This window comes from Neofelis nebulosa, chromosome 2 (assembly GCF_028018385.1).
Source record: "Neofelis nebulosa isolate mNeoNeb1 chromosome 2, mNeoNeb1.pri, whole genome shotgun sequence".
Classification (NCBI taxonomy): Eukaryota; Metazoa; Chordata; class Mammalia; order Carnivora; family Felidae; genus Neofelis; species Neofelis nebulosa.
The window spans coordinates 154788993-154816068 of NC_080783.1; the positions used below are offsets into that span (position 1 = coordinate 154788993).

At 34.9% G+C, this 27076-nt stretch overlaps 1 long non-coding RNA gene across 1 annotated transcript in view; it reads left to right on the forward strand.

The window, feature by feature from the left end:
• Nucleotides 1-27076, forward strand: part of LOC131504502 (uncharacterized) — a 393302-nt gene that overhangs the window by 62510 nt on the left and 303716 nt on the right. The window contains exon 2 of the long non-coding RNA XR_009258030.1: nt 22341-22399. This is a non-coding gene — a long non-coding RNA (uncharacterized LOC131504502). The remainder of the gene's footprint in view (nt 1-22340; nt 22400-27076) is intronic.

Consider the following 27076-nt stretch of genomic DNA (forward strand, 5'->3'; position numbering starts at 1 on the left):
GGATGGGAAAAGAGATAAACCCCTGCCCTTAAATGCTTTGGATTGCAGTGGAGAAAATGTATGTACACATAAATAATTATAGAATGTGATATAGGTACATATAAAGTGCTTTAAGATTTTGGAAAAGGAAGTGACTAGCTATTTTGGGATGTCAGAAATTTTACAGGGAGTTACATTTGGTTTAAACTTAAAGAAGTGTGCTAGAGAAAGGTAGGAAACCATTGAAAGAACAGAAAACAGAATGGGCAAAGCACCAGGAGTGAAACATGGTGAACATGTTCAGGAAATAAAAAGTAATTCATTAATTCAAAAATGGTTCATCGTTCATTGAAATTAGAGTCTTGGTTCTCAACAGGTAGCGGTTTTGTTTCTTCCAGGAAGTGTATGGCAGTGTCTTTATTCTCACAACAGGGAGGCACTGTTGTCATTTAGCATTTAAAAACCAGGCCTGCTGCTAAACAGCTCCCACAACAAGACTTCTGTAGCCTGAGGTATCAGTTGTGCTAAAGGCAAGAAGCCCGGACTAAAGAGTTGGGCAGGCTGAGAGGAGTGGACTACAGGTAGGAATTTGGTTGGGATTCACTTTAAAAGAGCCTTCTGTGCAGGTAGAAAGACGCTGCCTTATAATGGCTGCCTGAACTCTGATCTGTTAACTCCCTGAGGTTCCAGAACATTTGCCATCTGATAATTGATATATTAACAGTCCGTCTCCTGTCAGCTTTATTTAGAGTGTCTTCACTTGAGGCAAATAAATTCCACATTTTCTTCAGCCTTCTGCTCTTCTTAGTCATTGAAACCAGCCTTAACATCATTTAAGGTAAAAATGCTGTCCTCAGAAGTGCCAATCCATCTCCCTCTCAGGCCTTGCTTAAAATGTGTATCAAAACCATAGTGTCCCTTCACTGTTTCCTTCCTTCACAATTGTTTTCTGCATATTTTTAGTGGGCTCTTTCACTTACCTTTCTCCCTACTGCAGATGCTCCCTGAACTCTGTGATACTCCACTTTCGTGATTGCTGTTAGTCTTGGAAAAACATAGAAGAGTCTTTTTTCATATACTTTTGTTTGTCTTTTAAGGTAATCGAAGGTACAAAGAGAAAGAGGGGAAGGAATAGATGTGAAAGGATCAGAGTAAACAATCACTTTGAAGGCTTTAGCTTTTTAGTAAATAGGTTTCTCTACCAACCCAGTGCCGTATGACTAAAGGAATTCAGGAGCATTTAGACAAGAGGAACAACAAAACTACATCGTTTGCTGCTTTTCCAGAAGAAAATCAAAGTATTGCTGAGGGTCTTCTACTTCCTGCTGATTTTGTTTTTCTAAAAATGTGTATTGATTTCTTCCACCTCAGAGATTCATAAATGTTATTAAAAATGAATGGCAGGTCTGATTTAAATTAAATGTCAGGTGGTTGATAGGTTTCATAATACTTTTTTTAAATTTTAATGACATTCTTACTTGATTTTGTATTAGAGGCATGCAAAACATAGAATACCAAAATCCACAATAGTATATACTAAATGAATGCATGAATAATGAAGCCCTTGCTTTTTAAAAATAAAAAGGAACAGTATATATATATTTGTTATGGCTTGTTCCAAAGCCACATAGGCTAAATAACACCAAGTTTCTACTCATTAGATAAGACAGAAACCCCACCTTCGACTATTCTTGTCTTTTAAGCATAGTAATTACTCAAGTAATAGGAAATTCCTTGTTCATTTGGAAAGCACTGCCAGATATCAGGATGTAAAAAAGTAGGATGGAGGGTTGCATTTTATTATAGTCTATTATAATGTCTTTGGGGTGAATGTCAACCTTTCATAATGCCACATTGTATAAGACTCTGAAAAAATTCCTTTTATTTGCCCAAAATGGCTTGTCATATGTTCTAAAAGTCTGAAGAGTAAACACATGCTTTCTATGTATATAGAGGCAATTTCTTTTCTACTCTCTTCTTTTGCCCAAGTGAGTGTTTCCTGGCCATAACCACTTAGACATTATATATTTCCAAATGTTTTATCCTCAGACACTTGATTACTCTAAATATAACCCCTGTATTCAGTATCACCCCCACCTAAAAGGCATTCAATTGACCAGAAGGAAGAAGCAGGCTGTTGTGAAACCAGTACTCCAGGAACTTGACTAGTTTATCACAGGTAGACAATTTGTGTTATTTTCTCTTTGTGGAGTTCACCCCACGCTGCTCCTTACAATCCAAAGTAGCACTTTCCTTTTTCTGATAGTGCTCCCAGCGGATGCTGAAACACTCTGCCACCTCCACTTTACTGATGTGTGCATTTCGCCCCCCTGTGAATTACCTCTGTTGAATTTTCTTTTGCTTTTTCTCAGGCTCCTGCTGACAAAGCCTGCAGACAGCAATGTACATCCTTAACAGACAGAGTACCCTGCTCCCAGCAGGGCAACCCAGGCATTCACAGCTCACACACGTTGTTGATCAAGTGCTCCACAGAAAAAGCTGTCTGTCTGCCACAGGCAGAGGGTGAAAAATCTTTGACGATTCTCAGAGGACCCACCCACTCAACCCTGCCTATTTTTTTCAAAATCGGAAAGAGCATCAAGTCCATTATATTGAATATAAAGATTTTTTTTTTTCCTATTCCTTGCTTCCTTGGCTTGAAATAATTTCTGTTCTGGGGTCAGCCGTTAAGAAATGAAAAGGCTCAATAGAGTGTAAATTCGAGTTCGTAGTTTATTGCATCCCATTCTATCATTCATTCATTTAACAAATATTTTTGAATCCCTGCCATCTGTCAGACACCATTCTACCCCTAATCTGTCTTTAATGTTTGCCCCATTGCCTCTAGTTTTAAACATGTTGATTTTTCTCCCCTGTCACCACAGACATCTCCAGAAAAACAAATGTAACTGATCACATGCGCTATTTGTTGTGGCATGGCCCCTCTTATCGGAACGTGGAGCTCTCTGACTTTTCCAGCAGGAGTTTTCAAATCAGGAGTTCTACATAGGATTGTGATGCTGAGTAGACTCATTTCAAATATCCATCACCTGCTGTGTCTTATTTTAGTGTCACCTTAACTCTCCCAGTCTACAGAAATGGTGCGGAAATTATCTAATAGACCTTACAGAGGCAGAAATAACTCTTTGTGTTCGTTCAAAGATTGTTTATATAGATTTATTTGAAGATGATTGCATTTTAATGCAAAGAATAATACACTTCTGGCAAAAATTATGATTACAATTTATTATCTTCTTTTTAAAGTTTAGTTCAAATGCTAAGAGTGTTTTCTGTTGCAGAAATTTTTATGTGGCCTATGTTTATCATAATGCCTCTCTTTATATAACACCAAAAGTGTCAATTCGTTGGGGAAAAGACAGATAAAACAAATCTTTGCTATGACATTTCTTTAAAAAGCTATTTAAACCTTTTTTGATTTCACAAGAGAATTTGAAAAATCTAAAGTAGTACAGCAAAAGGACCAGATTGTAGTACAATAAGTCAATGAAGAATAGTCTTTTAATATTGCAGAAAGAACTCGGACTTTGACTTCAAAATCACACAGAACTGCTGGAGTACATAGCCTAGTCCTAGAGATTATTAAATCTATTGCTTTATTCTTTCAGAGTGTATTTCCTTGTTTTTCATGTTCATTTAATGTATCTCCTGCCAGGGTGTCTGAAGTTTGAATGAGATATCATAGGTGGAATGAACAAATCCCAGGTCCACTCATACTGGAGGCACTAGAAAACACTCTTTTTCATGAGCTTGTTTTAGAAATAACTGTCATCTTTACTAGTGTGTGTGTGTGTGTGTGTGTGTGTGTGTGCGTACGCGTGTGTGTGCTTGTGTGTGTGTTTGCTTGTTTATTTTCCTCCTTCCAAGTAGACTATGGGTTGTGTTTACTTGTTTATTTTTCTCCTTCCAAGTAGACTATGGGGTGTGTGTGTGTGTGTGTGTGTGTGTGCACGCGCGTGTGTGCGTGTGTGAGTGTTTACTTGTTTATTTTCCTCCTTCCAAGTAGACTATGGGTTTCTTGATAATAGTGTTGATGTCTCACATTTTATTAGCACTGTCTCCAAGTACCTAGCAGAGTCTCAGACATGATTACTTTCCAGCTAGTAACAAAATAGCAGATAACGATTGGAATTAATTCAGGTGAAACCTTTTTGACAGTACCAATGGGATTCATAAAGATGCAAACTTCCTGGTTTGCTCCATGGTTGAAGGATATGTTCTTTCACACAGAGGCTATGACTTATTAACAAATAAAAAAAGAACTAACTTGCTTTGTTTGAGGTCTAATTTTATCACCGGTGTCAATCACAAAGACTAAATTGACTGAGTTATAATTCACATTTATTCAGATGATATAAGTAAATTAAGCAATTAAACATGTGTTCAATCATCCTTGAATGAATGATCTCAATATTTAAAAGTAGCAAAACTTGGAGAGTGATGAAAGCTATAAATGATTCAATTCAATTCAATTTCACAAATAACCAGTTCAGAAAATGGTGGGGAATATAGGTGTTGAACAACTTTAGAATTAGAGTCCTGATTTTTGCTACATAGTCCTTTTGTTTTGTGTTTAAAGTTTTTACTTAAATTCCAGTTAATATACATTGTAATATTAGTTTCAGGTGTAGAATTTAGTGATTATAACTTACATACAGACTCAGAGCTTATCACAAGTGCCCTCCTTAATACCCATCACCCATTTAGCCCATCCCCCTGCCAACCTCCCCTTCTGGTAACCCTTAGTTCTCTATAATTTAAGAGTCTGTTCCCTAATTTGTCTCTCTCTCTTTTTTCTTTTTGCTCCTTTATTTTGTTTCTTAAATTCCACATACGAGTGAAATAATATATTTGTCTTTCTCTGACTGACTTGTTTCACTTAGCATAGTACACCCTAGCTCCATCATTGAAAATGGCAAGATTTCATTCTTTTTGTTGGCCGAGTAATATTCTATTGTATACCACATCTTCTTTATCCCTTCATCAGTCAACGGACGTTTGGACTCCTTCCATAATTTGGCTATTGTTGAGAATGCTGCTATAGACATTGGGGTGCATATGTCCCTTCAAATCAGTATTTTTGTATCCTTTGGGTAAATACCTGGTAATTTTGTATCCTTTGGGTAAATAGCAGGTAATATCTGCTTTAGTGCAATGGCTGGATCATAGGGTAGTTCTATTTTTAACTTTTTGAGAAACCTCCATACTGTTTTCCAGAGTGGTTGCATCAGGTTGGTGGTTTTCACCAATAGTGTAAGAGGTTCCCCTTTCTCTGCCTTCTCGCCAACATCTGTTGTTTCCTGTGTTGTTAACTGTAGCCATTCTGACAGGTGTGAGGCAATATCTCATTGTATTTTTGATTTGTATTTCCCAGATGATGAATGATGCTGAGCATCTTTTCATGTGTCTGTTAGCCATTTCTATGTCTTCTTTGGGAAAATGTGTATTCATCTCATTTTTTAATTGGATTATTTTTGGGCGTTGAGCTTGATAAATTCTTTATATATTTTGGATACTAACTTTTTATCATATATGTCATTTGCAAATATATTCTCCCATTCTGAAGGTTGCCTTTTAGTTTTGTTTATCGTTTCCTTTGCTGTGCAAGAGCTTTTTATCTTGATGAAATCCCAATAGTTCATTTTGCTTTTGCTTCCCTCGCCTCAGGAGATAGATCTATCAAGAAGTTGGTGCAGCTGAAATCAAAGAAGTTGCTGCCTGTGTTTTCCTCTAGGATTTTGATGGCTTCCTGTCTCACATTTAGGTCTTTCATCTATTTTGAATTTATTTTTGTGTATGATGTAAGAAAGTGGTCCAATTTCATTCTTTTGCATGTTGCTCTCTTGTTTTCCCAGAACCATTTGTTGAAGAGACTGTCTTTTTTCCATTGGACATTTCCTGCTTTGTCAAAGATTAGTTGACCATGTAGTTGTGGGTCCATTTCTGGATTTTCTGTTCTGTTCCATTGATCTATGTACTTGTTTTTGTGCCAGTACTATACCGTCTTGATGACTACGGCCTTGTAATATAGCCTGAAGTTTGGAATTGTAATGCCTTCAGCTTTGCTTTTCTTTTTTAAGATTTTTTTGGCTATTTGGGGTCTTTTGAGGTTCTATACAGATTTTAGGATTGCTTGTTCTAGCTCTGTCAAAAAAATGGTGGTATTTTGATTGTATTAAATGTGTAGATTGCTTTGTGTAGTATAGATACTTTAACAATATTTGTTCTTCTGGGGAGCTTGGGTGGCTCAGTTGGTTAAGTGTCCAAATCTTGATCTCAACTGAGGTCTTAATCTCACGGTTTGTGAGTTTGGGCCCTGTATAGGGCTCTGTGCTAATGGTGCAGGTCCTGCTTGAGATTCTGTCTCTCCTTCTTTTCTTCCCTTGTGCTTGTGCTCGCTCTAAAAATAAATAAATAAACTTAAAAAAAAGCCAATATTTATTCTTCCAATCCATGAACATGGGATGTTTTTCCATTTATTTCTTTTGTTTTGTTTCCTGAGAGAGAACAGGGGAGAGGTGGAGGGAGAAGAAGAGAGAGAATCTTAAGATCTTAAACAGTCCCCATGCTTAGTGTGGAGCCCTACATGGGGGCTCAGTCTCACTACTGTGAGATCATGATCTGGGCCAAAATCAAGAGTTGGATGCTCAATTGACTGAGCCACCCAATCACCCCTGTTTTTCCATTTCTTTGTGTGTCATCTTCAATTTCTTTCATGAGTGTTCTGTTGTTTTCAGAGTACAGATCCTTTATGTCTTTGGTTAGGTTTATTCCTAGGTAACTTATGGATTTTAGTGCAATTGTATATGGGATAACTACCTTGATTTCTCTTTCTGTTGATTCATTATTTGTGCATAGAAATGCAACAAATCTTCTGTATGTTGATCTTGTATCCTGTGACTTTACTGAACTTGTGTATCAGTTCTAGCAAGTTTTTGGTGGAGTCCTTCGGATTTTCTACGTAGAATATCATGTCATCTGCAAATAGTGAAAGTTTGACTTCTTCCTTGATGATTTCGATGCCTTTTACTTCTTTTTGTTTTCTGGTTGCTGAGAGTAGGACTCTAGTACTATGTTAAATAACAGTAGTGAGAATGGACATCCCTGTCTTGTTTCTGACCATAAAGAAAAAGTTCTCTGTTTTCCGCATTGAGGATGATATTAGCTGTGTTTTTTTCATATATGGCCTTTTTGATGTTGAGGTATGTTCTATCTGTCCCTACTATGTTGAGGGTATTTATCAAGAATGGATGTTGTCCTTTATCAAGTGCTTTTTCTTCATCTATTGAGAGGATCATATGGTTCTTATCCTTTCTTTTATTAATGTGATATATCATGTTGATTGATTTGCAAATATGTAACCACTCTTGCACCCAAGAATAACTCCGACTTGCTTGTAGTGAATAATTTTTTTAATGTATTGTTGGATTCAGTTTGCTAGTATTTTACTGAGAACTTTTGCATACATATTCATCAGGGATATTGGCCTGTGGTTCTCTTTTTCAGTGGAGTCTCATCTGGGTTTGGTATCAAGGTATTCTGGCATCATAGAATGAATTTGGAAGTTTTTCTTCCTTTTCTTTTTTTCCTTTTAGATTTGTTTGAGAAAAATAATATTGACTCTTTGTTTGGTCTACCAAACTCTATGTTTGGTAGAGTTCACCTGTGAAGCCACCCAGCCCTGGACTCCTGTTGTGGGATGTTTTTTGATTACTGATTCAGTTTCATTGCTAATTATCAGTCTCTTCAAGTTTTCTATGTCTTCTTGTTTCAGTTTTGGTAGTTATATGTTTGTAGGAATTTATCCATTTTTTCCCAGTTGTCCAATTTTTTGGCATATGATTTTTCATTATATTCTCTTATAAATGTGTTTCTATAGCATTGGTAGTTATTTATCTTTTCTCATCTGTGATTTTATTTATTTGGGTACTTTCTGTTTTCTTTTTGATAAGTCTGCCTAGAGGCTTATCAATTTTATTAATTTTTTCAAAGAACCAGCTCCTGGTTTCATTGATCTGTTCTATTGTACTTTTAGTTTTTATATAATCTATTTCTGCTGTAATCTCTATTATTTCCTTCCTTCTGCTGGCAGTAAGCATCTTTTGTTGTCTTTTTTCTAGCTTCTTTAGGTATAAGGTTAGGGTGTTTATTTGAGATTTTTCTTTCCTTTTATGTGGGCCCATATTGCCATATACTTCTCTCCTAGGACCACTTTTGCTGCATTCCATTGGTTTTGGTCCTTTGTGTTTTCATTTTCATTTGTTTTCATGTATTTTTTTTAAATTTCTTTTTTGATTTCCTGCTTGACTCATTCATTGTTTAGGGGCATGTATTTTTGGTCTTTCCAAATTTTTTTTCTTGTGGTTGACTTCTATTTCATAGCGTTGTGGTCAGAAAAGGTAGTTGGTATGATTTCAATCCTTTTGTTATTTGTTGAGGCCTGTTGTGACCTAATATGTGATCTATTCTGAAGAATGTTCCATGTACTCTTGAAAAGAATGTGTATTCTGTTGTTTTAGGAAGGAATGCTCTAAATATATCTGTTAAGTCCATCCAGTGCAGTGTGTCATTCAAAGACATTATTTTCTTGTTTATTTTCTGTTTAGATAATCTCTCCATTGATGTCAGTGGGGTGTTACAGTCCCCACTATTGTGTTATTATCAATTAGTTATTTTATGTGTGTTACTAATTGTTTTGTATATTTGGTTGCTCTCCTGTTGGGTGCATAAATATTTAAAATTGTTATATGTTTTTGTGGATTGCCTCCTTTATGATTATATAATGCCCTTTGTCTCTTTTTACAGTCTTAAAGTCTAGCTTGTCCTATGTAAGTATTGCTATTCTAGCTTTCTTTTGACACTCATTTGCATGAAAAATGTTTCTCCACCCCCTCTCTTTCAATCTGCAAGTATCTTTAGGTCTAAAATGAATCTCTTGCAGGGAACATGTAGGTGGACTTTGTTTTTGTTTTTTGTTTGTTTTGTTTTTTGTTTTTTTTTATCCATTCTGATATCCAATATCTTTTGATTGAGCATTTAGTCCATTTATATTCAAAGTAATTATTGACAGATGTGTATTTATTGCCATTTTATTACTTGTTTTGTCATTGTTCTGGAGATTTTCTCTGATCCTTTTTTGTCTTTGTCACTGTTGATTACTCCTTTGCACTCAGAATCCCCTTTAATATTTCTTGCAGGGCTGGTTTAATGGTCACAAACTCCTTTTAGTTTTTGTTCATTTGGGAAACTCTTTATCTCTCCTTATCTTCTGAATGATAGCCTTGCTTGATAGAGGAATCTTGGCTGCAGAGTTTTCCCATTCATCACTTTGAATATATCATGCCACTCCCTTCCAGTTTGCCAAGGTTCTGTTGAGAAATCTCCAGCTAACCTTATGGGTTTCCCTTCATAAATTAAGGACTTCTTTTGCCTTGCTGGTTTTAAGATTTTTTTTCTTTATCCCTATATTTTGCAAATTTAATTACAATATGTCTTGGTGTTGCCTGCTGCTTTTGCTGATTTTCATGAGAGTTCCTTGTGCCTCTTGAATCTGGATGTCTGTCCTCAGATTAGGGAAGTTTTCTGCTATTACCTATTTAAATAAATAAATTTTCTATCCCTTCTTCTCTTCTTCTGAGACTCCTATAATATAAATGTTACTTCTTTTGATGGAGTCACTGAGTTTCCTAAGTCTATTCTCGTGTTGCATAATTCTTCTTTCTCCTTTTTTTTCAGCCCCATTATTTTCCATTATTTTGTCTTCTAGGTCATGAATTATTTCCTCTGCTTTTCCAGCCTGCTGTTCATTGCATCAAGCCTATTTCCAATCTCGCTTATTGTATTCTTCATCTCTGATTGATCTTTTTTTTTTTTTTTAATTCTTTTATACCTGTGGTAAGGGTCTCACTTATATCTTCTTTTCTCAAGCCCAGTGAGTATCTTTATAATTGTTGCTTTAAATTCTCCACCAGACATGTTACTTCTATCTGTTTTGCTTAGATTCTGGCCATAGCCTTATCTTGTTCTTTCATTTGGGTTAAAATATACTGTTTTGTCATGTATCTCTGTCCTTGCTTTCTTCTCTGTGTTAGCAAAGCCAGTTATGTCTCCTGTTCCTGAAAGTAATGGCCTTATCAAAAAGACGTCATGTATTGCCCAGAACCTGGAACTTCAGGGAGTGTCTCATGTGTGTGCTGCTTGCTCTTTGCTGTTGTGTTTTGGCTCTTCTGTTTTTAGACCAGTTGTCTGTAGAAGCTCTCCTTGTCTGCTGTGGGCAATATTTGGTCCCTGGCCTGAATGTGGTGAGTTATAACCAGGTGTGCTCTGGTCAACTTATAAAATGAGACCTGACACTGCTTGCACCAGAGCTGAGGCCCTGCAGAACTCTCTGATCAAGACATGGTGCGACATAAGTGTGTGCTGATCTTCTGAGGGAGGGGCCTACCATGCGGAGACTGAGACAGGCTTGACTGAGAAGGACAATGCTGCCAGAGTGTAGGAGGATAGGGCTTAGTGTAAGCAAGTTAGGCTGCCAGTGTCAATCCCATGCTCCTTCCTACAGGTGGCTCTGTGTTTATGCTGTAGGGTGGGGGATAGAAGTGGCACCAGTCAGCTCCTTTGTTCCCAGAGAGGTGTCTCTGTGAATGCTGCCTCTTAGGGATGTGCTCCCAGAAGACCAAATAATCTCTTCCCATCTGCTCCAGGTGTTTTGGAGGTCACTGTTCCCATGCTAGACCATGCTTCCCCTGGGTTGTCTGCCTGGCTCTTCTTCAGGAGCAGCACAGTGTCCTTCAGGATCTATCCCAGCCAAACTTGCTGACCTTTAAAACTCCAGGCTTTAAGCCACACGGTTTGCAAGAACTCATGAAATTCAGCCCCTTTCGTTTTCCAAGCCAATGGCTTTTGGGGAAATGTTCTCCTTTTGTTTCCCCTGTATGCTCTTTTCTCTGTCTCTCTCTGTCTCTCTCCCTCCCCCTCCTTCCCCCTGTCCCCCTTCTCCAGGACCCTGGGTCCCTTTCCTCAGCACCTGTGATCCATTACCTCCCTGACACATATCTCTGTACTTCCTACTTTCTTTAGTGTGATCTCTTCTCTCCATTTAGTTGTAGAGTCTATTCTTTCAGTCTTTAGGTTGATTTCTAGACAAGCATATTTCAAAATAGACCTCCATTCTTATTTTGATTGTCCTGTTCTATCATTTCCATATATTAAACGGAGAAATAGTCATGATTTTTAAATTACATTGTTCATTCCCACCAATGATTGAAAGATCGTGGCATGCCATCTATAATAGCTCAAATATGCCTCAGGCTAAAGTGAGTACCACAAAAAATAATATTTACTTTTAAAGTACATTTATAAATTCAGTACAATTCTATGTTAATAAACTGCACTCATTGCAAACTGTGAAAACATCGCTTTAAACTTACTCTAAGAAGAGGGATCGGCATTTGCATTCAAGTCATTTGCATTCAAGGGGATCTTTAAATGCCTAAACAGAAGCACTGAAGAATATTTCAAAAAGGTAGCACTGTTCAGCCACAGGATTGGATCTAGAAATGGGTTTTTTCTTTAAGGATCAGTGTATGCATTAAACAATTAAAGAGCTTAACACTAAAGCATTATAAAATCTCCTAACACTGGGACAAATTCTCAGATGTTAGTTTGCTCTAGAATTACCTTAAGATGATGTCATTATTGTCCATTGTAGTGGCATTGAGGGTGGAAGTCTGAAATCCATAACATAGGAGTGGAAAGCAGAACTGTTACTATGTTAACACTTATTGAGTTGTATATGGTGTGTATCCTATATATCGAGAAGAATAATGTCAAATTAGAAGAATTCAGAGAAATTGTGAATGTATATAACATAAATAATAATGGAGGGAATCAGAGTATTTGGCTCTGAGTGAAAAAGAAAACAGACAAAGCTTTTGTTTGCAGTTTAATTCAAACATTTAAAGGATTATCATGAGGAAGGAATAAATGTTCTTAGTACTTCCACAGGATGATGCATAAACATTCTAAACAAGGCAGATTTGGAGTCAACATAAGTCCCAGCTTTTAATTAAATGTATCCAGTCATGAATGTTGGAATTTTATATGTGATATTTTTGCATACAGTGGTAGATTCATTGTGAAGCTAATGAAGCTTATGCTCTATCATCTTAACCTCACCAGTGGGTTCAAAGGACCTGAGGTTAATTTTGTAATTCTAGTTTTATATTATTTTTCTTAACATGATTCTTCAAATATCAACATTTTGGGCTCAACGAAACTTTAATCTTTCTCTTCTTGGGTGGCAATAGGCCTCCATATTTTGTATCATCCTTTCCACTTGTAAGACTCTGCATTCCTAAAAATTTTGCTACTCTTTTTTCATTGACTTCTTTTATTATATATAATGTATTGACCAGACACCCTCTATTATACCTGGGTTTGTGAGAATTAGCACTGTAAGCATAATTTGCCTCCCATTCATCACAGAGCATGCCATACCCAGTGACAGTAAATATTGGGGTACAATTTGACACTTCTTTTCCCTCTCAAATGGTGTCTCTGAGTACACATGAATAATTAGGGATATCACAATTTAAATATCTGGTTTAATCTAGAATTTTAGACAACTGTAAAAATAGGGAAGAATAAAACATTGGGTACTCTAATGCTTAAGTATAATCACACATGCATATGCATTGTTTACCTGTAAAACATGAAAGGAAAAATATTTGTTTTCATTAATTTTAGTGCATTTGACAGCTTTCTTTTGTATGAATATATTTTTCTTTAATTTTAGAAGGAAAATACTGACAAATACTGCAAACACAAATGTTATTCTCTTCCAAATATCATGTTTTCCGAATGTTAACAAAAAAAGTACACAATTATACTTTGGAAATTAAGGGGCAAAGGGATCCTCTTAACTATGTCTGGGAAGTTCCAATGACTAATTCATTAGGTTCAGAAATGATTGATTAAGAGATGGATAAAATGGCTAGTTGAGTTCATAGCATAAGGGATCAATATAGAAAAATAATACAGTGGAACTTTTTAGAAAGAAAAAAATGGCATTGAGGAAGAGAACAATAAAATCAAGGATGTATAGTGAAGAACTCTGTATAGTGCTTTATAGTGGAAGAAAAACACATTTTCACAAACATTAGGTAATAACAAACAAATTAGAAATGAACTCCAGTTGCAAGGGATGTGATTTGTGAACCCACATTTTAAATCCTTTCTTACTGTAAATCTCAACGTAATGGACAACGTGGACATGTGACATCTCTAATAATGAACAGAATGCCATGCCAAATTGATTCGTTTTAGGCCAATGCTATAAAAAAAGCAGCAGCAATAAGAAAGTATCATGAGTGATCCATAAGTCTGAAAACTTTAGATTTAATCCTTTCATGATTAGAAGCAATGACTACAGTTCTGCCAAACATTGTTTTGAACTGGTAGTATATCCATGAAAAACATTTCTAGTGAGATAAAAGTATGGTATAATTGATTCAGAAGTATAACTGAATAGCATAAAAGTAAGTAGAGGATTAACAATGCCCATCTCCTTAAAAATGTTTTAAAATGTTTTGCAAAACAAACAAACACAAAAACCTAATGGCAAATCCATCGATGAGGAATATTTAGTTATCATAATGGATATTTAGTTATCTATGAAATAGGGAGTAGGGATCATTGAAGGGAAAACATTTCCCATTTAAACTGCCAAGTTCTAACATTAAAAGACTTTTTGAGGGAAATCTTGCATATTAAATCAATAATAAAAGTTTTCAAGACAGCTGAGCCTAATTTTGAATGGATTTCAGAAGTATTTAGAAAATTAAATACGCTGGTTATTGTTGCAAAAGATTTACCATGAAAAGAAGCATCCTCTATTTCATCCAAAGGAGAAAATTTCTCTTAAAAAGATCACTTATTGGGGACCACTGAGTTATTCAGACAGGCGAATCACATCCTCCCACAGGAACCAATGTGTCACCTGACCTTCTTGATCCTCCAGAGCCTGCCTCCAACAAGTCCCTGGTTGTTCACCCTGTTTCCAGATACAACTTCTGCATTGCCCTTCACAGCTTATGGTGTCCTCTTGGACTGTGAGTATATGTGAATAATAAACTATCAGTAACATCTGTCCAGTGTCAGGTGTCATGTGTTTGGGCCACCTCTGTGGCCATAGGGTAGAAATCTCTCCTCACCAGTGGTATGAAAAGAAGGCAATAAAAGCAAATAAAAAGTATTGGTGCTTTTATGATATGAAATTTACTTCAGGTACAGAATCTCACTGACACTACATATACAGGAAATACTATTTCAGCTTGTTTTGTAATTTGTGATCCCTTTCCAGAAACTTAGAAAGTAGATTCTAAGTCGTAGGGCATACTTTATAAGTGATGTACTGAAACTCAGTTAATATATGAGGTGGAGTCACTTGCAGAATAAATTATCCAGAAGGGTATAGATTACAGGTCTTCTCACTTCAGAGTCTGTTTTCTTTCTGTCATGCTGAATTGCCAGAATAATACAGGGATCTTACTATAATATAAAAATCCATTTTCAGGAATAATCTAACACCAAACATGTATTTCACATGTTTCTTTATTTGGCACTAAATTCCCTCCCTTTGGACTTTCTCACCATTATCCATGGCAAAGTCAGTTGGAGTCTTGTTTTAGTCAAGAACGCCTGCCTGCTACATAGAATTTTCTCTGAGACGGTAATCAAAGAGAACCTTGAGATGACTCTTCCTTTAGTCCACCATCTCTCTGGTGTGGTTCTACAGAAATATCATTTATTTTTCTCATATTCAACCAAGATACAAATACATTTCAAGTGCATACAATTGCTAATCTTCATTCTGTTCCCATTCTCATTAAAATTTCTGATCTTGCAGTGTTCCAGATTCTGGTTATTTGAAGGGTAGAAAAACTAGAAATGTAGCCTATCTTCATGATAAAGCAAAGTAGTATTAAAAACTGAGTATAATTGATCTCTAAATAAAAAGTTTGAAATGTCTTTCATTTCCTTTTAAATGGGGCATTTGTTTTTTGCTTCTTTTGTTACTAGTATTTATATACTGTCATGAAAGTTAGGGTAGAAAAATGAGTAATTAAAAAAGATCAGCCAACAATTAAGCAAAATGTTACTACTTTTAACCTATCTTTAAAAAACAAAATCTAGCTTTATGATTGGACAGCATTATGGATTATTTTCTTTTAATTTTATTTTTTATTTTTAAAAATTTACATCCAAAGTAGTTAGCATATAGTACAAAATGATTTCAGGAGCAGATTCCTTAGTGCCCCTTACCCATTTAGCCCATGCCCCTCCCACAAACACTCCAGTAACCCTCAGTTTGTTCTCCATATTTATGAGTCTCTTCTGTTTTGTCCCCCTCCCTGTTTTTATATTATTTTTGTTTCCCTTCCCTTATATTCATCTGTTTCGTCTCTTAAAGTCCTCATATGAGTGAAGTCATATGATATTTGTCTGTCTCTGACTAATTTCACGTAGCATAATACCCTCCAGTTCCATCCACGTAGTTGCAAATGGCAAGATTTCATTCTTTTTGAAAGCCGAGTAATACTCCATTGTATATATATACCACATCTTCTTTATCCGTTCATCCATCGATGGACATTTGGGCTCTTTCCATACTTTGGCTATTGTTGATAGTGCTGCTATAAACATGGGGGTGCATGTGTCCCTTCGAGACAGCATACCTGTGTCCCTTGGATAAATGCCTAATAGCGCAATTCCTGGGTCATAGGGTAGTTCTATTTTTAGTTTTTTGAGGAACCTCCATACTGTTTTCCAGAGTGGCTGCACCAGCTTGCATTCCCAGGGATTTCATTCTTTTTGATTGCCGAGTAATACTCCATTGTATATATATACCACATCTTCTTTACCCATTCTGGAGCATTTTCAATGTATGTCTTTCTGAAATATTTATTTTCTTATGGATGCCAATGGTTGATTTCACTATGATATATTATAAACCACCTTAGTGAGATATAAATTAATGGGGTATAAATTATTTTGAATTTTTAAGGGATATTATTTCTGAAGTTAACCATAAAATCGCATGATTATGGTATGTTGATGAAAATGAATTATTCACTTGATATAGTGGTGTACCCCTCATGAGCCTCAAAATATAAAAATAGAAATTTTTTGACTTTCTTATAAATGTGTTTTTTAAAGGGTTATACAAATTTGCTTATGTTCTGTCTTCTTAACTATGTACCCATCAAATTCAGTTTCATGTCTGCTTTCCTGACTGTTGACTAGGTCCTGCAGTTCCATTTAGGTATGGTCATTTTCCACCCTTATCAGCTCTGACCTGTCCCATTTTGGTCATGTTGTTACCTCCACCTTAAGTTTATTGGCTTAGTGCTCACTAGGAGAGTTAAGGGCAAATTTTGAGGAGGGGTATATCTTATGAATGTTCTGGCAATTGCACTGGTACCTGTACTTGGGGTTATGTTACCCTCACCTCCAGTGATGGGATGGAGGTTTTGTTACCAGCCAGATGGCGGACAATGCATTTCTCAAATCCCATTCCATCATCTCCATTTTCAGACACTGCCTGGGCACACACCACTATTGGGTTGGAGTCCCTGGAAATAGCGGGATTAGGAAGCAGGAAGTGTTTTAGGGAGTACACCCAGGCTTAATCCTTGTGAAGGTGAAGGCAGGACAATGGGGATGGGGAAGAGTTGTGATTCAGTTTTAAGAGGCCCCAAACAACCTGACTAAGAAATCAGAAGCTGATGTAACTCTTTACACATGTCTTGAGTTGGAACTAAGAATCCAAGCCATTATACTCTTGCATAGGTCTGTCATTGGTTTCTAGATTTGAAGTTGGATGAGGCAGTTCTCTTCAGTTGATGCATTCCCTCAGCTTCCTTGAAGGAAGCTGACAGCTGCATGCTTTCCCTTGGCAGTGTTTCCTGTAGCTGAGGGACTAAAAGTCCTTCATTTTTTTTTTTTTTTTAAATTTTTTTTTCAACGTTTTTTATTTATTTTTGGGAGAGAGAGAGACAGACAGAGCATGAACGGGGGAGGGGCAGAGAGAGGGAGACACAGAATCGGAAACAGGCTCCAGGCTCCGAGCCATCAGCCCAGAGCCCGACGCGGGGCTCGAACTCACTGACTGCGAGATCGTGACCTGGCTGAAGTCGGACGCTTAACCGACTGCGCCACCCAGGCGCCCCTAAAAGTCCTTCATTCTTTAGGGTGATGTGGGCAGTGCCTCATGTCATAGTCCACATGGGTTATTAAATGTTTGTCCATATAATGGGTTTTACTGAAACCTATATTTCATCATGTTCATCATTTTTAAAAATTATTTATTGACCATTCAAGGGTTCTTTGAATTGTAGTTTGGAAATCTTGCGCATTTTATATTGGATTCTTTTGTTTTTATGTTAAAATGAAGGACCACATACTACCTATAGCTATATACAGTCTTATTTTTCCTAATATTAAAGAGAGGCTTCTGACATATCGATGTTAAGTATGATGTGGATGTCAATTTTGGTAGAAGCCATTTAAGGAGATTGCCTTTTATTACTAAAATAGCAGGATGTCTTATTATGAATATTATTAAGTTTCACTGGAAGATTTTTCTATACCTATTGAAATCACAATATGTGTTTTCTACTTTAATCTGATGTTATGGTGAATTACATTTATTGATCTCTTAGTGGTAAACTACCCTAACATTTCTGGGATAGTTGTTCATGATTAGTTTTTTCAAAATATAGTAATGTCTTAAATTTTGCTTATACTCTCTTTAGAATTTTAGAATCTTTTATTATTGAAATTAAAAGATAATCTTTTTTTTTTCTTCAAGGATTATAAATGTTTGGCATTCAATAGATATCTCTTACAAAATTTTCTGGGCCTGATGGATTTTGCAGGGTATAGAGTATAGTTGTATTACTACTGTTTCTATTGATTCAATTTTGTAATGGTTAAAGGTCTACTCAAATTTTTCTTTTCTTTTTTTTTTTTTTCCCTTGAGACACTTTGTAGTAATTGTATGTATGTGTGCATGTTGGGGGGCAGGAGTGGAATGTTGCTTCTAATTTAACAATTTCTTTACCTGAAGTTGTCCATAGGATTCTTTCATCATTTAGAAATCCTCAACTGGATCTGTGTTTTGATCTCCTTTTAGCTTCTAGAACTATTGTTTTATCTTTCTCTATATTTTTCTTGATCAGTCCTAAATATTTTTTTTTCATTTTATTAGTCCTTACAAATTACTAAATAAAGGCTTTATTGATCATTTCTATTTTGTTTTCATTATCACTATTCTCTGTTATCTTTATATTTTATTTCTTCATATAGTATTTAGGTCTATTCTATTTTTTCTAACATCTTAAGTGGGATGCTAGGCTTATTAAGGGGCAATCTTTCTCTCTTACTATAAACATTTAATGTTGATAATATCTCTATGGTGTATATTATCTTGTAAACTTCTTTCTGGTGAATTTTAATCTTTATCAATATATAGTGACTACTCCTATGCCTAAAAATTCCATTGTGCCTTAAAAAAGCCATACCAGCATTTGCTTACTAGGTCTTTGCCTGTTCTTTTTGCCTCTATCCATCCTTTTACTTGCCAGCCCTCTGCATTTTGCTATGTTAGATTGCTTACTAACAGCATAAAACTGGATTTTGTTTTGTCTTTTAAATCTGTTGTGAAATATGCCAGTGAAATACAGTTTTTTCATTTGTATTTACATTTCATTTAAACTCCCAATTCAATATATTTGAATTTTATATTTCCCTCTTATCTTCCCTTTTCAATACTTATTTTTCTTTCTTTTTAATTTTCTTATGTTGTCACATAAGAAATATTTTTATTTTTAACTCTGCATTTTCCTGCTACTTGATTATTTTTAATCTTTTAGTGATTACCCATTGGATTTTTATATTTATTTGATCTTCTTCTGTCTCAAGATAATTTCTCTATTCCTTCCCCAAACATACAGGACTTGAGAATAATACTTCTCAAGCTGTCAGTGGTAAATATTTTTTTTTTCAAATTTTCCAATTCTTCATGGACTAATAGATCAGTAAAATAAAATGGGCACATGTTACAAGAAGAGTGAAATGATAAAATGTACACTAAATGCAAGCCTATCTTTTGATTACTACTAGATTTAACAGACATAAAATTATTCTGTCAAAATGCTTTTAAAGTTTCTAAACTCTTACTCTCAATTTCAGTGTATTTCTTGTCACAGATCAGTACAAGATAGTTTGTGGACTGGTACTAATCGTGGAATGTAGTTTCAATGTAACTGGCTTAGAATATTTTAATTGGAATCTGTTCCTTCTCCTTCTTTTATTTATTTTTTTATTTTAAAAAAGTTTTTTTAAATGTTTTTATTTATTTTTTGAGACAGAGAGAGACAGAGCATGAGCAGGGGAGGGGCAGAGAGAGAGGGAGACACAGAATCCAAAGCGGGCTCCAGGCTCTGAGCTGTCAGCACAGAGCCCAACACGGGACTCGAACTCACAGACTGTGAGATCATGACCTGAGCTGAAGTAGGGCGCTTAACTGACTGAGCCACCCAGGCACCCTGTTCCTTCTCCTTCTTATAGAATTATTGTCAGGTATGAGATATAATTTTAGTCCACCTTGATTTATTATCCTCATATTACTATTATTTAAACTATATCATATAGTCAACATTTCTTTAGAGTTATTCATATATTTCTCAATTTCATAGCCTACCTTTTTTTCTTTCTTTCTTTCTTTTTTTAATCTCAGATTTTCCTTTTCTGATCCAGTTTATCATTGTGAAATAATCTTGTAAGATTTCCTTCAGCGAGGATAGGTTAGTGGCAAGTTCTTTGTCTCAAATGTCTTAATTTCTTCTAAAATCTTTAGTGATAGTTTAGCTTGGTATCTAATCCTAATTTGATAGCTTTCTCCTCCCACCACCCTTTTCTCAGGACCTTGAGGATATTATTCCACTGTCTACTTATATTCATTGTGATGTTGCAGATTTTGTAAGTAATTTTTCTTGTCTTTTTAGTTACTTTTAAGTTTTTCTTCCTGCACTTGATATTTTAAAATATGTTTATAATGTATCTTGGTGCAGATTTCCTATTGTTTATTTTTCATGGAAGGACATGTATTTCCTGAGCCAAAGTATTCTTTTTCATCAATTCTGTCAAATTCTCATTCACTGTATTTGCCAGTATTGCCCTCATATTTTCTATTGTCTTCTGTGGATCATATTAGAAAAATTTGAGACATTTCTATTCTATCCTCCTTGTCTTATAGCTTCTGTCTTTTCTTTTGAATTTGAATCTTTTGGATTTCTGTGATGCATATCTTCCATGTTTGACAGTTCTCCTCACAGTTCTGTTTTGTTGTTGTTGTTGTTGTTTTAATTCAATGATTATGTAATTTTTACTTGTACATTACCTAATTTAATTTTTCTTCAAATCTTTGTAAACTATCTGAAAAATGTAGAGGTTTAATTCTCCTGTTTCATTCTGCTGAACAGCACTTGTGGTGCCACTTTTATTAAACTTTTATGACTTTGGACTGTGAGTTTAGTTTTGGTGGTCTTTATCTGTGAAAATCATAAAGGACTATGTATTTCAGCTATACTTTCAAAAATAATATTTTAGGGGTGCCTGGGTGGCTCAGTTGGTTTAGCATCTGACTTTGGCTCAGGTCATGATATCTCAGTTTGTGAGTTCAAGCCCCAAATCGGGCTCTGTGCTGACAGCTCGGAGCCTGGAGCCTGCTTCGGATTCTGTGTCTCCTTGTCTCTCTGCCCTCCCCCTGTTCATGCTCTCTCTGACTCTCTCTCTCAAAAATAAACATTGAAAAACTAAAAATAATTAAAAATAATATTTAAAATATAGGGGTGTTTCTTGCAGTCAGGTGACTTTCTTTCATGTGATATTTCAGATACTTGGGCTCCTTCCCACCCAGGGGCCAACCATAGAAAAGAAATGATACACACCATTTTCATCAAACTCCTTGGATGGGAGTTAGGCCCATAACCACTGGTGGATGCAAAAAAAGCCTAAGAAACACTCCCTTTCCAGTCAGGGCTATGTCTAATGAAGATTGCACATTACAGTAGGGGAAACTGTCATTGTTGATATACGGATAGTTATCTCTGTGGCAGATGTTTTATACATGATATTGCCTGTGCCGGGACGTTTTCCCTCACTTAGGCTCTCTATCTCACACGGTTTTGTGTTTTTTCACTCAATCACAATCTAGAAGAGCCTTTCCAGATTAAGTGAGGGCCTGGTTTCATAAAAATAACCTAATAAATCTTTCATCCCTTCTTAACACTTATAAAATTGTAATTGATTTAATGTCTATGAAATTGTTTCCTCAACCTCTAATTCCCTTACTTAAAACAAACTCTGTAAAGGAAGAGCTCATATCTCTCCTTCTCCTGTACCCTTTTCCCCCATCATGATATTACTAGTTCTTTAGTGTCTGGCAAGTTGTGAACAGACAATAACCATGTGTGAATGAATGAATGAATGAATGAATGAATGAATAAAAAAGGTTTGTGTAAAATAATCAACCATGTATAGTGGAAACCATAACATTGAATATCATCAAACCCTTAAATGCTTAGTGTGTATAAGTAAGTTAATCCACAAGGTATTTATGAAGATTGGCTCAACAGAGAAGGTTCTGTGACAAAGCCAAATACATATTCTTTATCATTAGGCATCTCATATCTACTGGAGGAGTGAGGGCGTGAGGCATTCCTAGGCTGGAATATTAAAACTTTCCTATAAAAAATTAAAATTAGTAAATATAGGTTATGAGTATGCCAAGATATGTCAGCTGTGATGATGCCACAAATATTATTTTAGTCTTCAAATTAGAGACATATATGATTTCTTATACCTCCTTACTCTGGGAACATTTCCTGCCTTATCAAAAGAGTAAAACTCATTCCATTTGGATGTCCCACAAATGAAATATCATACAGTTAAATATGCATTTGGTTCTACATTTATTAGTATCTAAACTGTTAAAGTGGAGGGTTTTTATGTGATCATTCATTCTCTCTCATTTCAAGTATATTGAGATCAAAGGTGTTTATTTTTCCCCTTTGAAATATAATAAAATAAAATTATGTACTTCTTAAAGCAGATAAAATGAGTATCAAGGTATAGTTGCACTAAAGATAGTAATATGTCAAATATGTGTTAGTATATTTTCTTCAAAAATGTTTAAAAAGCCCTGATACCTAATACTTTTATAATCTTTTATTTTTACTTCCTTTTTAAAGTTTTTCCGTCATTGTTTTTTTCATTAGGTTTCCTGGCTTCTCTTCAGAGCTCCTGACATTCATGCTGCTAGATTCCTCCTGACCAGGTAAAAAGAAGTCAATGAACTTATTTGAACTTTTGAGATAGAAACTTATTTTTGTTGAAATATATGCATGGATTCTATCTGGACTCCTTAACATACATGTATCATTATTCATCAGTGTTGTATTCTTCATCTTAAGTTAGTCGTTGATAAATGCCTGCTTATTGCTGCTTCGTTTTTTCACTTTTGTGGTTTTGCTTTATTTATTTTTTTTCCTTAACCATTCAGGTTGGCTGTGAATTATATCAGGAGAGCAGCCTTTTAGTAATCAAGGTCAATAGGAATCTCTACTTCTAATAAGTCATGTAAAGCCTTTGCTGTGTGCTATTCCACAGGGCAGAGTAGAAGCTGTTTTATTGACCAGCCTTTCCTAAGGGGGCCTTGTAGCATTTGCAATTTTTGCCCTCAGGGGCTGGTAGAAGAGACCTCTGATACTCTTTTAATCAGTACCAGAATCAGCAATTAACCTATAACTGTAGCTGGTGTCCTAGAAATGAGGCAATGTAATCTTTTCTCATTACTTCTTATGGGAAAATTGCTTTTGACATATGTGCTTTAAGGTTGCTTACACTTTTCAAGAAATATCCCTTTAGCCTATGTCAATCAGTACACATATTACCTCTTCCATAGATGGTCACATTTCAGCTTATCTGACCTAAACTGTTCCGCACTGTATCTCGCCTTTATGCTTTTAAGGGTGCCTTGTGCATATTTCTATCAGAATACTTCTCACAGTGTTATATAATCATCATTTTACTCCCTTGACTGTAAATCTTTTGAGATTAGAGAGCATTTATCTTGATAATTCATTTCGTAGGAAAGTGATTGGTTCTTCATTAATAATGACATTTCAGATCAAACTTAGTAACCAAAATAGTCTCTGTACAATGAAGAGTGCCTAGCACATAGTTATCTCTCAGTAAATATTTTTTTAATATGATTCTCAATAATAACCTAATGTACAATACTTCTTTTATGATGGGCACAGTTCCAACTCTATTTATATTAATTCAAGTAACCCTCAAAACTACCTTAACAGGAACAGCTATTATTTTCTCCATTTTACAGATGGGTAACTGATGCAGGAAAGGGTGAGTAGATTTCCAAATGGCACACAGCCAGGAAGTGAATGTGCCATAAGTCAAATCTGGTCAGTCTGGCTCCCAAGTCCATCCCCTTAACATTGCTGTAGGATAAAGCTTCCCCAGAAAGAAATGACTTGCTAATGAAACATTTTCACATATGAGAGGAAGAAATATTTATACTTACACAAAAGACTGATGCTAAGTATAAATATATGCTTCTATAGGTTATATAAGAGGCAAAGGGAAATGTATTATTTGCATTCATTTACATTTTCTGTGAAACAAAACTGTATATCATTTTTCCAGAGAACACTGTGAATAAAATGAAGCCTCTTTACATTTTATATCTGGAATTAAAAAACCTGGTGTATAATTAGAAGTGATGAAAAGACTTTCAATTCTTAATGTTGGACTATTATAAGTTTTGGGTAGTATCTAAATTAATATTACCATGATAATAAAATACTATAAGAGAATGAAGATATGCATCATCAAAATTTTCTCATTAATGAATAGTGTTTTAAGCTCTCATACTAATGAAATGGGGCTTAGGATAAAAACACATCAGGAAATAGTCAGTATACTTTTGATAATTAAATAAAAGATCTATGTAATAGTAGACTGTGATACATTTTGTAATTCACTTTAAAACCTTTATTTTCATAAGGCCTTGAGATACAATTCCAATTGCATTAGGAAACATTTACAAAATTTAGTTTAAAATATGTTACCTTAAAGTTTGTAATATACCTCAAAAAAATGGAAGAAAGCTTATAGAGATACCCCAAAACTGAGTTTGAGATATGTGTTATGCTGGCATGTGTATGTTCCTGGGATATATATTCTGGTTAAAAACTGGGTTTATTGCATAAACTCATTCACTGCATAGAATTCTAAAGAAAAAAAAAATCAGCCTTTAAATTTGGCTTTAGGAATTATTTCAGGAGGATTCATGGTGCCATTAATATTGTTCTCCCACTGAAATTTAAATTTTTGTGTGTAATTATCTGAGTTCTCTAAATTTAAAGATAAAACTACTTGAAGCTGATTCCTAATTTTACACATGGTGTTTGCTTTGTTTTAAAATTTTACTGACATTGGCAACTTATTTTACATTAAACTACCTTATTTCAATATAGGCAAACGTAAGTGGATGTACTCTTAATATAAAATTAGAATGATGTATTTATTCAGATGTAGGACATTATTCCTGTCTTTCCTACACGCTAGCTAGCTTCAAGTAATTCTCTTTCTCTCTCTCTTCTACCCTCTCTCTGTATTATTTCAAGCTTGTATTTTAGATTTATGGAAAGTTTCATTAAATTACTTGGATTATTTTCATTTTGTTTTGTGTGTGTGTGTGTGGGGGGGGTATATATTTGAGTTTAAGATACAAAGAGTGATCCCACTCTTTGAGTACCGCTAGTGAGGTACCACTAACACTACCACTTTTAGATTTCACTTTGAATTACAGGTTCAAAAACTTACAGGTGGGAACCAAGCTATATCTTCTTTCCTAAGAATTACAGACTCTGGGCTTTCCCAGAGAGAATTTTTAACGCCACAAGATACCATAAGCCCTTAAATTACAAATATTTTTTTTCCACTGTCACTGAAGGACATGTGTTTCTGGGCTATTGCACATTTTCCAAGTGTTTTTGCAGACTCCTCATAGATTAGCCAGTGAAGTAGAATAGATAGTTTTCAATTTGACAGTTATGGGATTGCAGTGCTACTGTTCGGTAATGTAAGGGTAATTTACAATCTCATTTACACCATGTTCTTTTCCTTATGACTCATGTATTCTTAGTTCCTATAAACAAGGTAAACAAGCTATACCTGTATATGTTACTTCCTGAAAACTCAGTTTCTATTGTGATGACACTCTTGGAACCTCTCCATGTAGAATTTCTCATGGTCTTTAGGAATATTTATTATTAGACCACTAGAATGTTTTAAACTCTTATCTTTATGGAAATTGTGTGAATTAAACATAAATACCAGAAGTTTACCTACTTTGATTCAGTGGATACTCTCTTCAAAGACTTTAAAGAGAATTGTTATGGCATGAGTTGGGGACATGTGATAATTCTCCACAGATAAAAAAAACATGTGTAATTAAGAAACCATTCATCTAAATAATAGTAGTTGGTTGGATTCCTTAGAAACCAAAGAACTGAGTTGAGGTGTTCTCTCAGGGGTATTAAATGTAATGCCTTTCCACATAAACCAAGTCTATGATTAAATTCCATACACTACATAAGAATTTTCATTATAATCTACTCAAAATTGCAGAGGATAAACAGACAAGGTCAATGGTGTGTATATTTGTTCTTCAAACTTTTCTATTGTTTTGGGAATAACAAATAAACATGTAACAAGTATCATACCTATTACAAATTAGTATAAGCAATAAAGTAATTATGATTAAAATCTATATAGCTATAATTTATGAGTATGAGTTTAAGAGCCCCATAACTACTTGGTAACTGTATGACTTTCAGCAAAATAGATGGATCTCTAGGCCTTGTTTTGCTTATCTGTTAAAACAATAACAGTATCTCCTTCATTGGATTTTTCCAATATTCTAATAGTATTATTAAGACAACTGTGAATATTAAATGAAATATTGCCTATAAATCACCAAGCAGAGTAGCTAACATTTGGTCAATAATTACTTGTTGTTATTATAATGATTTATGTATACATTTATAATTTATCAGTTGTATATAGTTTACATCATTAAATTTTCTTTAATGGGTTAGGTTGCCCAAATCTTTTATTTATTTTACAGTGTAGGATATTTAAGTCCAAAAAATTGAGTCAGGTGTACAATTGTGTAATTAGTTGATAGAACTGTGACTTAAACCCATTATTTATGAATTTAAGGACAAATGCATTACATTATTTTTAAAATTGTCTTTTATATAATATATATTACAAAACAATCTTATAAAAATCCAGTTTAACTTATTTTGCATGCTTCATCTTATTCAGAATTATGTATAAAGATGATAAATTATCTGAGGTAGTGATGTCCAATTTATTCAAGTTGTATTTTGTTGCCTGGATAAGTTTTGGAAAGTTTTCTATGGGCTCCTCACAGACCTGGTTTTGAGTCCTGGCTCTATCAGTTACAGGCCATTTGTGTGCTGGGGATACTTAGAGAATGAGGCAGAGTCTGGCAGAGTAGAGATTGTAAACCATGATTACTGGTATCACTAGAATATTTCAGTTGTTGAAGGGCAGAATGTGTTAATTTCTAACTGTTTTTTAATATCAAGGTGAATTTTATGTTTAATGACTATATATTCAGTATGCAAATACTGTATAAGTTAGGAAGTATATCCATTTAATAGTTTCATTTTTCTTGCAATATAAGTAATATGCATGGTTGAGATCATCTAACTCAGCCTCTAGCACTTTAAATTTTTACATCTAACAATTTGGAACTGTCTCAGTGACTCAAAGCTAACTCATCAACTTCTTATTCCAATCCTTGTTGTTGTATGCTTAGGACCAAATGGGTACCCCCATGGCTTTTTTTAGGCTGTGCATGCAAAATGTGTCTATTCCTCTTTTAATTTTCTATTTT